The sequence below is a fragment of the Tauraco erythrolophus genome, unplaced genomic scaffold, assembly GCF_009769465.1.
Source record: "Tauraco erythrolophus isolate bTauEry1 unplaced genomic scaffold, bTauEry1.pri scaffold_51_arrow_ctg1, whole genome shotgun sequence".
Taxonomy (NCBI): Eukaryota; Metazoa; Chordata; class Aves; order Musophagiformes; family Musophagidae; genus Tauraco; species Tauraco erythrolophus.
In genome coordinates this window covers 109,558-119,549 of record NW_028238619.1, presented here as the reverse complement: position 1 = coordinate 119,549, position 9,992 = coordinate 109,558, and positions in this window count along the sequence as shown.

Genomic DNA, 9,992 nt, shown 5'->3' with positions numbered 1-9,992 from the left:
ATTCCTGTTGTAATGTGCTACAGCTTTCCAGATGCTGGGACACTTGGGAAAGGCGAAGAGGAAACAGAGATCTCTCAGCCAGAGAATCTGCCCTCCCTCCAAAGCCTTACCTGCATTATCCCTGTTCGGCAAGAGGTGCCTGTAGCTCCGTTTTGTCTCCAGGATGTCACATTGCTGTAGGTTATGTCTGCCCTCTGTTCAGAGGTGTGATCGCAGCACATCAGGTGTACACAAGCTAGCATAAGTCATGAGTCCTGCTCAACTAGGAAGGCTTGGATAAAAACCCAGGAATAAATCCCAAATCCAAGTTATAGCTGTAGTATAAGAGTTTCTAGAGTTACTTCTTGTTTTGACATCAGGTGGTTATTTTTAAGCACGTACATTTCTTTAAGGAATAAAAAGGAACTGTTCAAATATTTAAAGTAAAATATTTTGAAATCTTTTTTAGGGGAACAAGGAGAACCCGGGCAACTACAGGCCGGTCAGCCTCACCTCTGTGCCTGGCAAGGTCATGGAGCAGATTCTCCTGGGAACCATGCTAAGGCACATGGAGAGCAAGGAGGTGGTGGGTGACAGCCAACATGGCTTCACCAAAGGCAGATCGTGCCTGACCAACTTGGTGGCCTTTTACGATGGGGTGACAACATCGGTGGACAAGGGTCGACCAACGGATGTCATCTACCTGGACTTGTGCAAAGCTTTTGACACTGTCCCGCACGACATTCTTCTCTCTAAACTAGAGAGGCATGGGTTTGATGGATGGACCACTCGGTGGATAAGGAATTGGCTCAATGGCCGCACTCAGAGAGTAGTGGTCAACGGCTCGATGTCCATGTGGAGACCGGTCACGAGTGGCGTCCCTCAGGGGTCCGTGTTGGGCCCGGCCCTCTTCAACATCTTTGTCGGTGACGTGGACAGTGGCATGGAGTGCACCCTCAGCAAGTTCGCCGATGACACCAAGCTGTGTGGTGCCGTCGACACGCTGGAAGGGAGGGATGCCATCCAGAGGGACCTCGACAGGCTGGAGAGGTGGGCCCGTACCAACCTCATGAAGTTTAACCAGGCCAAGTGCAAGGTCCTACATCTGGGTCATGGCAATCCCAGGCACAAATACAGACTGGGCGGAGAATGGATCGAGAGCAGCCCTGAGGAGAAGGACTTGGGAGTACTGGTGGACGAGAAGCTCAATATGAGCCGGCAATGTGCTCTTGCGGCCCAGAAGGCCAACCGCATCCTGGGCTGCATCAAGAGGAGCGTGGCCAGCAGGTCAAGGGAGGTGATTCTCCCCCTCTACTCTGCCCTCGTGAGACCTCACTTGGAGTATTGCGTCCAGTTCTGGAGTCCCCAACATAAGAAGGACATGGACCAGTTGGAGAGGGTCCAGAGGAGGGCCACGAAGATGATAAGAGGGCTGGAGCACCTTTCCTATGAGGACAGGCTGAAGGAGTTGGGGCTGTTCAGCCTGGAGAAGAGGAGGCTCCGGGGTGACCTTATAGCGGTCTTCCAGTACCTCAAGGGGGCCTACAAGAAAGATGGGGAGAGGCTGTTCAGGAGGGCCAGTTGTGATAGGACAAGGGGTAATGGTTTTAAAATAGAGGGAGGTAGATTCAGGTTGGATATTAGGAAAAATTTTTTACTATGAGAGTTGTAGAACACTGGAACAGGTTACCCAGAGAGGTGGTGGATGCTCCATCCCTGGAGACGTTCAAGGCCCGGTTGGATGAGGCCCTGAGCAACCTGATCTAGTTGGAGATATCCCTGTTCCTTGCAGGGGGGTTGGACTAGATGACCTTTGAAGGTCCCTTCCAGCCCTAACGATTCTATGATTCTATGATTCTATGATTCTATTAGTGGTACAGTCCTCACAAATGCTTTCGGAGAATACAGGAGTGCTGTCTGTACAACATCAGTGTACTGATAGCCCCAGAGCATGAATCATCATTTAGGATTTTCTTTGGGTTTTTTGACTGAAAAAGAACCAAATCCAGTTTCAAAATTCAAACACTCAAAGCGACCTAATGCAAAGACAGAATCAGGCCTGCTCCTGAGACACGAATATCACTGTCTACTATCACATTCTTCCTTACTTACTTAATTCAAGACCACATCATTATTTGCTTTCAAGTAGCTAAAAATTAAGTTCTGGACAATCCTGGGTTTCCTTTTCTTTTTTTCACCATGCTGTCATAGCTTGTTTGGTGCTCAAATTACACAATATACACTCACTTGTCCCTTAGTTGTGGAAATAGTTCAGGATTCCCATGAAATGAATTTGAAAGCAGTCCAGTATTCTAGTGATTGAAGTCTACACGGTCTATAATATAACTGTTTTATCTGTTTCGGGATTTCAGCTTTGTAACGAGACGGGCCTCGGTCAAGGGGTGGTGAGCAATTACACCGTACATCACTCATTTGCGTATATTTATCCTTGTACATATCCGTATATATACATATCGGTAGCGGTAGTAGTAAATTGTTCTTATCTCAACCCACGGGTCTCTTTTCTTTTTCCTCTTTGATTCTCTCCCTCATCCCTGGGGGTGGGGGAGGGTGAGAGAGGGGCTGTGTAGGGTTTAGTTTCTGGAGTGGCCTAACCCATGACAAGTACCTTCAGTTGCTCATATTTATAGCTGTGATCTCTGGGTATAGCCAACACTGATTATTGGAGTTGCTGAACTGAATTCTGGAATTTGCTATGTATAAGGGAATCAGCGAGCAAGTTATAATACAGATTTTTGCCATTTATCATTTAGCAGATACAGTGGAGCAGATCAAGGATCCTCCAAAGTAGAATGAAATGACAATCCAAAGCTTTGTGTTCTTTGTATCCTGACCATTTTATTACTTGTCACTGTCTCTTTTTTATACACAAAATAGAAATTATGTCATGCTGACTATATTAAGTCACAGCATCGAAACCATTCCAAACGTGTATTCTTGTAAACCTGTTGGTAACGGCACAAGACTACGTCTTGATCAAACATGAAGAACAGAGCATCAGACTGATACTCTGGAAAACAACTTGAACACGCAACCGTGCAGTCCAGAGAGACAGAAACATATTGTGACCTCTTAGGCTTTACACAGTTCTTCATATGAGCTCAGTTTATTAGTTTCTCATTTAGAAAAATTTAGAGTTGGTAGCTTTGCCATTCTGTGTCTCTTTCTGTATGAAGTCCACCATAGTTATGTTTGAGAATTAGACTATTCTTAATGTCCAGATGATTAAGGAAACTAAGAAAAAAGAAGTTTAAAAATTGTTCAGGTCTTAGTAAAGTAGAAATTTGCATTTCCCTGTTATAAATGTTTTAGTAATAAATGAGTTTGTAATGAGAGTAATACTGTTAAGCCATCAAAATGTTCAGCCTTGATATACTATAGTGATTTCTTACTTTACACCTTAACCTTGTTTCTTGAAATAGTTTGAAAAAATGTTGACAGTTAAAAGTGAAAGGCAAAGCGACAATCATTTTATGCGAAGCTTCATAAAGATATGAAGCAGACTGAAGAGAAGAAAAAATAGAAACAAAATGCTCATATCTGTCTGTGTGAAAATAGCTATATGTTTGGCTTGTTTTTTTTTCCCCTCTGAGAATAAAGAGAAACCTCTGAGATCGTGAAAGCCTCAACCTTGAATTAATGGTATTCTCTGTTAGGAAAGGAAGCTGCCTTAGGTACTAAACCTCAGAGAAAAGACACATCATACTCAATGCTGCTGTTTGTAATATAGGGAAATTATTATTGAGAGTGATCTGCTTAGTCCCTTTGACCAGCAGAGAAAGGAATAAACATCTGTACCAGGTCTGACTGGGATTGGGTTCACTTTCTTCATAGCAGAACTTACGATGCTGTGTTTTAGATTTACGACCAAAATAGCATTGATAGCACATCAATGTTTTGGCTATTGCTGAGCAGTGTTTGCACAGTGTCAAGACCTTTTCTACTTCTCATACGACCTCACCAGCGAGTAAGCTGGGGGGGACAAGAAGCTGGGAGGGGACACAGCTGGGAGGTTTGACCCAATCTGACCAAAGAAGTCTTTCACCTGATACATTGCTGTGCTCAGCAACAAAAGTAAAGCAAAAAGAGAAACTTGTTCACTATTCCCTGTCAGCAGACAGGTGTCCTGGGAAGCTGGGCCTCAGCATGCGTAACTGTTGCTTGAGAAGACCAATGCGATAATCACGAATGTTCCCCCCTTGCTCCTTCTTTCCCTGAGAGTTTATTGTGGACAAGGACCTGTTGGGAAAAGGAATTGCTGTCCTTGGGGATTGAGTCCCTGTCTCAGCCACAGTCTCTTTGGAAGGAGAGGCCCTCCTTCCTCTCTTCTCTAATGGTGATTTATCTCCCTTCATAAATGTGTTTTCCAAGAGGTGCCAACATCTCGGTTACTGGGTTGAGCTGTGCCTTGCGATGGGTCCATTGGAGCCATCTGAAACCAGCTATGTGTGCCATGGGCCAGCCCTGGTCTCTTCTCACAGAGGCCACCTGCAACCCTCTACCACCAGTACCTGAGCACGAACACCCCATATAGAACCAGGATATTTAACACAGCTGTGATAAGTGAATACATCATTTTACACAATGAGGTAATCACAAAATCTCCTTGTCAACTGCATTTCTCTGCAAGGACTGGGCCCCCATCTTGTCTCCATTAAACTGCAAGGCACCAAAGCGGACAATGTTTCTTACCATAGTTATTGGGGAGGTTTGTGTCACTATGAGAGACAGAGCAGAAAAAAATGAATGGCTCCAAATACAAGGCAGCACTGCATGTGGTGGCTCAGGCACTACCCAGCAATCTTTCTGGTCTGACAGTTGAATAAAATGACTGGTGGCAAGGAAAGAAACATTCTTTTCTTCAGTAATTTCTATCTTTGGAAAATAAGAGTTTAGATATTCTTTGTAAATAACTGTTCTTCCTAAGAAGACTGGCTACCAAACTTTGGTTAATAATTTATGTTAAAAGATACTTATACTTGTATAGTCCCTATCAGTAGGAGGACATTTCTCTAGTCTTTAAAAAGAAGTTAAAATAACCAATGAGAAATCTACCCTTGTGATAGAGATCTATGTTGCAAGTGTATTTAAACGCACACACTTTAAATCAGCTGGAGTTGGTATCAAAAGATGTTATAGAAAGAAATAACCACACAAAAAAAGTAGGCAACGCTCATTTACATTTATATACATACATACACATACTGTCAAGGTGTCTTCTGGATGACATTTCCAAATGTCCAGAGATATATCTGTAGTCTCTTGAGTGGCTCTTACGTTTTTATTACAGCTGAAGTCATCAGGCGAGCTGATACCATCTGGAATATCAAATAAGAGTGGGTTGATGTAAATAAACATTAATACTACCCATGCACCTGAGAGCACAACAGGAGATCAACCATAGTGATAAAGGACATAACCCACAACCTTTCTTCTCCTGCTAAAAGAAATATCAATGCAGAAAACAAAAACCATGCTATCTATAATCAGCCGTAGATTTTTTTAGCTGTTAGCGTGACAGCTGTTCTAATTTCTTGTTTTTACTGAAGTAAAGTCTACATTCAAATGTTTTAGCTTCGACTACAAGATTTCTGTAGCTTTTCCTTTTCATTCTCCTTTTTATTTCCTCCCTTGGATGATAAACCATGCTATAATCATCATATCTTTTGTTTATATAGTAACTTTCATTCCAGTGGGTATTGATACAGATTGTCAATGGAAGGCTTGGGGTCAACCAGGCTGAATAGATACATTCATCCTCTGTGATGTAAGGGAGTAGCAAAATTACAAGTGTTAGAAGTGTAATATGAAAAGTTAATTTAAGAAACAACCAGTCATTTTTTCCTTTCAGATGCCATGAGCTTCTGCGACAGCCTTGAAAAATCAAAGAACTTTGTTTTTTCTCTTGTGTTTTGCAGCCTTATGTCAAAATCACCATAGTTCTCATATCAGGTCCTTATTGACCGTACACCAGCAGCATTGAAAGATGAGGGGCTGAGATAGCCGTATGCTTGTCACTTAAGTTTTTTAACATTTATTTTTTGAAACTCGATCTTGCTTATTTTTCTCCTGTTATTATATATTTTAGTGTAACCTTAGCTCTACAATACAAAGGCCATAAATCTCAGCTTATGGGTGTTAGAACTATACCAGGACAGCAAAAACATCTATGTGCCTGGTACATAATAGACCATGAGATAAACACTGAGTATTTCCAATGGAAACAAGGGATTGAAGTTGGTGTCATGTTATTTTATGTGTCATAAAGAGTGACTCATTCTGTCTTCCTTTCCAAGACATTAAAATAAAATAAAGAACTAAAAAAAAATAAAACAATAATAATAAAAAAGAACAGATAAAGGCAAGATATCAATGAACAGTTCCACTACGAAATCTTTTTTTGTTTATTTTTTTCTCCTCCCATTATGCAGAAAAATCAGCAATGGTAATTATAGAGGATAGTTGATCAGTGAAAGCTTCATAGAAACTGAGTTCATAGATCCCTTTAGCCCTAATTGAAATGGTAATTGGTTGTACATAATGGATAGAACCAGCTTTTTTCTTCTATTACTTGGTGTAAATCTGGAGTAAGTATATTGACTTCAGCAACATTATTCCTTATTTACAGTCATCTGAATGAAACTACAATTTTTCCATGCCTGTTTGAAGAATACTTGAGATTTCTTCTAAGTATGTTCAGAGTTCGCTTACGTAGCTTCTTCTTGCTCTAATTTTTTCGCTATCATTAAAGCTTCTAAAACGCCTTTAAATATTCTGTAATTTCTTTCTCTCTTATGCAGTTCTTGGTCACACAGGGACTTAAACTTCCAAGTTTGATCACATTGGTTTTGCTGTTGTTCTAACTTTATGCATTTATTTATGCTTACATGGCTTTTTTCTTTTTTTTTTTTCCTAATGTGACCTACCAAGCATAGATTCTCCCTTTTCCACTCTTGATTTTTCATGAATTATTGAACTTCAGCCATTTTTATTCAACTTGTTTCACATTTCCTCCAAGTCAGCTTTTCTTACAGTGCAATATCTTTGTGTTTGCTGACCTCTCTACAGAACCCCATCAGCATTTCAAACTTAATGATATTATAATAATGGTATCCTATGTGCTTTCCAACTTTAACCTTGTTTATCTTACAGCAGAAGCCTCATTTTCAATTATTTGGCCCTTTTGACCTCATTTGCTGCTTGTTCAACTGCGTAAGAAAGAAATGCTTTCAAAACTCTTTTTGTAGCTTTCTTATTTCTATTTCACTGACCGTGTTTTTCTTTCAGTGAAGAAAATCGCAAAGAATAACTGTATTGTTAGTTTAGAGAATTAACTTTTGCCTATAAAACTTTATATATCGTTTCCTTATACTGTTTAAACCTGGCTATAGCATATTTTCAACAAGAAATCATGTTTACCTTTTCAATTATTTAATTCAGTCCTTATTTTCTTTGTCCTATCAGTCAAAAACACTTTGAACAATTAGAAGAGTCTCTCCTACCGGTATTTCTGACTCCACGTATGCTGTCATATGCTAGTCTGGTAATGAAAGTTAATTTAACAGGCTACTTGAGGGTTACCCTTTCAAGAATAGAGGCAGAAGACACGTATCACTATCAATCCTCCATTATCCATACAAGCCCTGGGTAGTAGCAGCAATTTTGGAAATTTCGAAAAAAAATGACTGCATGGGATCTGAAAAAGATATTTCGCCTACCTCCATTCCCAGATACAATCCATGTTATTTTTGACAAACATTATCTCACCTGTTTTCTGTTAATCCCTTATTCTGCAGATTCTACCATTTCCTCCGCCTCTCTATTCCTGCATTGTATTATTCTCACAATGGCAAGTTTTCCTTCTTGTATATTTCTATTCAATTTAAATCCAATTAGATCAGCCTCTTCATGTTGAAAATGGTTTATTCTCCTTCTCTTACAGTAACCTCTTATGTTTGTAAATACTATCCATTACAATATTCTCCTCTTCTAAAGAGCACATGGTTCTGATCATTTCAATCTTTACTTATAGGTCCTGTTTTCTGAACCTCTCATAATGCTCATATCTGTCTTTTGGAGTTTCTGCTCAAAAACGATACAAACAAAAGCCATAAAACACCAGAATAGAGGAACAGTTTCATGCCTGAAGATAGGCAGAAAGAAAAACATGGTATCTAAAATGTAGTCATCTGAGTCCAAGCTGATTTCCTTGTACACCCTTTGTAGTAAATAAACAGAAGCAATTATCTTTAGAGATTGATTCATGTCATCCATCTTGGACAACCTCTGAAGAAGTCTACAATGACTAAAGGAGTCTAGGATTACTTTTGCAAAAGTAGGTGTTGTCATTGTAGACATAGAATAAAAGGTGAATTGAATTTGACTGTTGGAATTCAGATGATGTTGCAATATGATAGCATGCTTACTATTTCTGCAATGAGGCACAATTCACCTATATTCAGAAATATAACATCAAGATCCTATTCTAAAACATTGTGTTATGGTTTGAAGTGGGGGGGGAGGTCCGGGTGGCACAAGCTGCCCATCAGACCGGACTCCCGTCCCCCTCGGGGCTTGAGCCAATCGGCGCCTCTGCGAATTGCCCTATTTACGTCGGACAAAGGAACCGGAAAGGTGTGCCTGTGCCCAGGAGCGAGGAGAGGGGAGAGGGGGGCACGGCCCCCGCTCCCGGCTCCCGGCCGGGCCGGCGGCCTGGCCTGGGCCGGGCCCGGCCCGCTCCGTCGAGGATGGCGGCGGCGGAGCCGCTTGGGGAACTCGGGGAGAGCCCCGCTGCCGGGGCGCCCACCGGGCCGAGTTCACCCAGACAGGACTGAAATCTAAGAGAAACGGCCACACAGCTAAGAGGTCAGTGAAGATGGAACGGAACAACGTGTGCCGCGGCTGAGTCCCCCTTGACAGCAGCCCCTTTACAAACAGTCCTCGGTGGAGCAAGCGGAAACCCACTCGCAGCCCGTGGATGACCCACGTCGGAAAGAGATGCCTAAGCCTGAGACTGTTCTGAATCATGGGCACAGGTAGAGACACTTTTACGCATTTTACGCATTTACGCATTTAAAGTTTCTGTGGAGACGCATTTAAGGTCGGCATGACGACCCACACCGGAGCACATTTAAAGTTTGTTGATGACCCACGCCAGAGCGAGTGGCTGCAGCTCCTTAAAAGCCCAGGACTGGTAAAGCCCGCACTTGGGGCAAATCCGATGGGGTAAGGATTTGCCCCCCAGCGGGCAGGATTCACGCCTTCGCCGTGAGTAGGGGATCCGCTGGAGCAAGGGACAATGGTGTAAGGACTCCTTTTCCTTTAAGAGAAGCGGCAGTAACAACTTGGAATGAACTGACCTGCACTCCCCCATTCCCTGCCCCCCTGCGCCCGCTGGGGGGAGGAGGTAGAGCCGGGAAGAAGAAGCAAAAGTGTGGGGGGGTGGTGTTGTTTTTAAGACCTGGCCTTGTTTTCTTGTTATTCTCTCTAGTAACCGTTTTTGTGTGCTTTTCTCTTTGTAGGTAGCTGTTAATAAATAGTTTTGCATTAAGAAAAAGCCTCTTTTGCCCGGGACCGTGGTTGGTGGGTGCTCTTCTGTTCCTGTCTCGATCCTCAGCTCTTTTATTACATTTTTCTCTCCTCTCCATTTTACTGGACTGGGAGAGCTGCGTGGGTTTGGTTGCCGGACTCAGCCTAACCCACGACAGTCTTTTTGGCGCCCAACGTGGGGCTGAGGAATTCGAGATAGGGATGGAGACTGGGAAAGGTAACGGGCAAAACATGGACTGCATAGTGGTGAAAAACAGAAGGACCTTGGAAAGCTCAGCTTGTTGTGACTGGTGAAGGTACCAGGGGTGGATTGTTTATGAAAAGCTTGTTCTTGTTCAATATTGTTTGCAAAATCTGTGTTCTTGTTGATGTAACTGAAATTGTGCCTCAATAGGGAATCCGCAGAGGCGAGGGGTGGAATGTTATGGTTTGAAGTGGGGGGG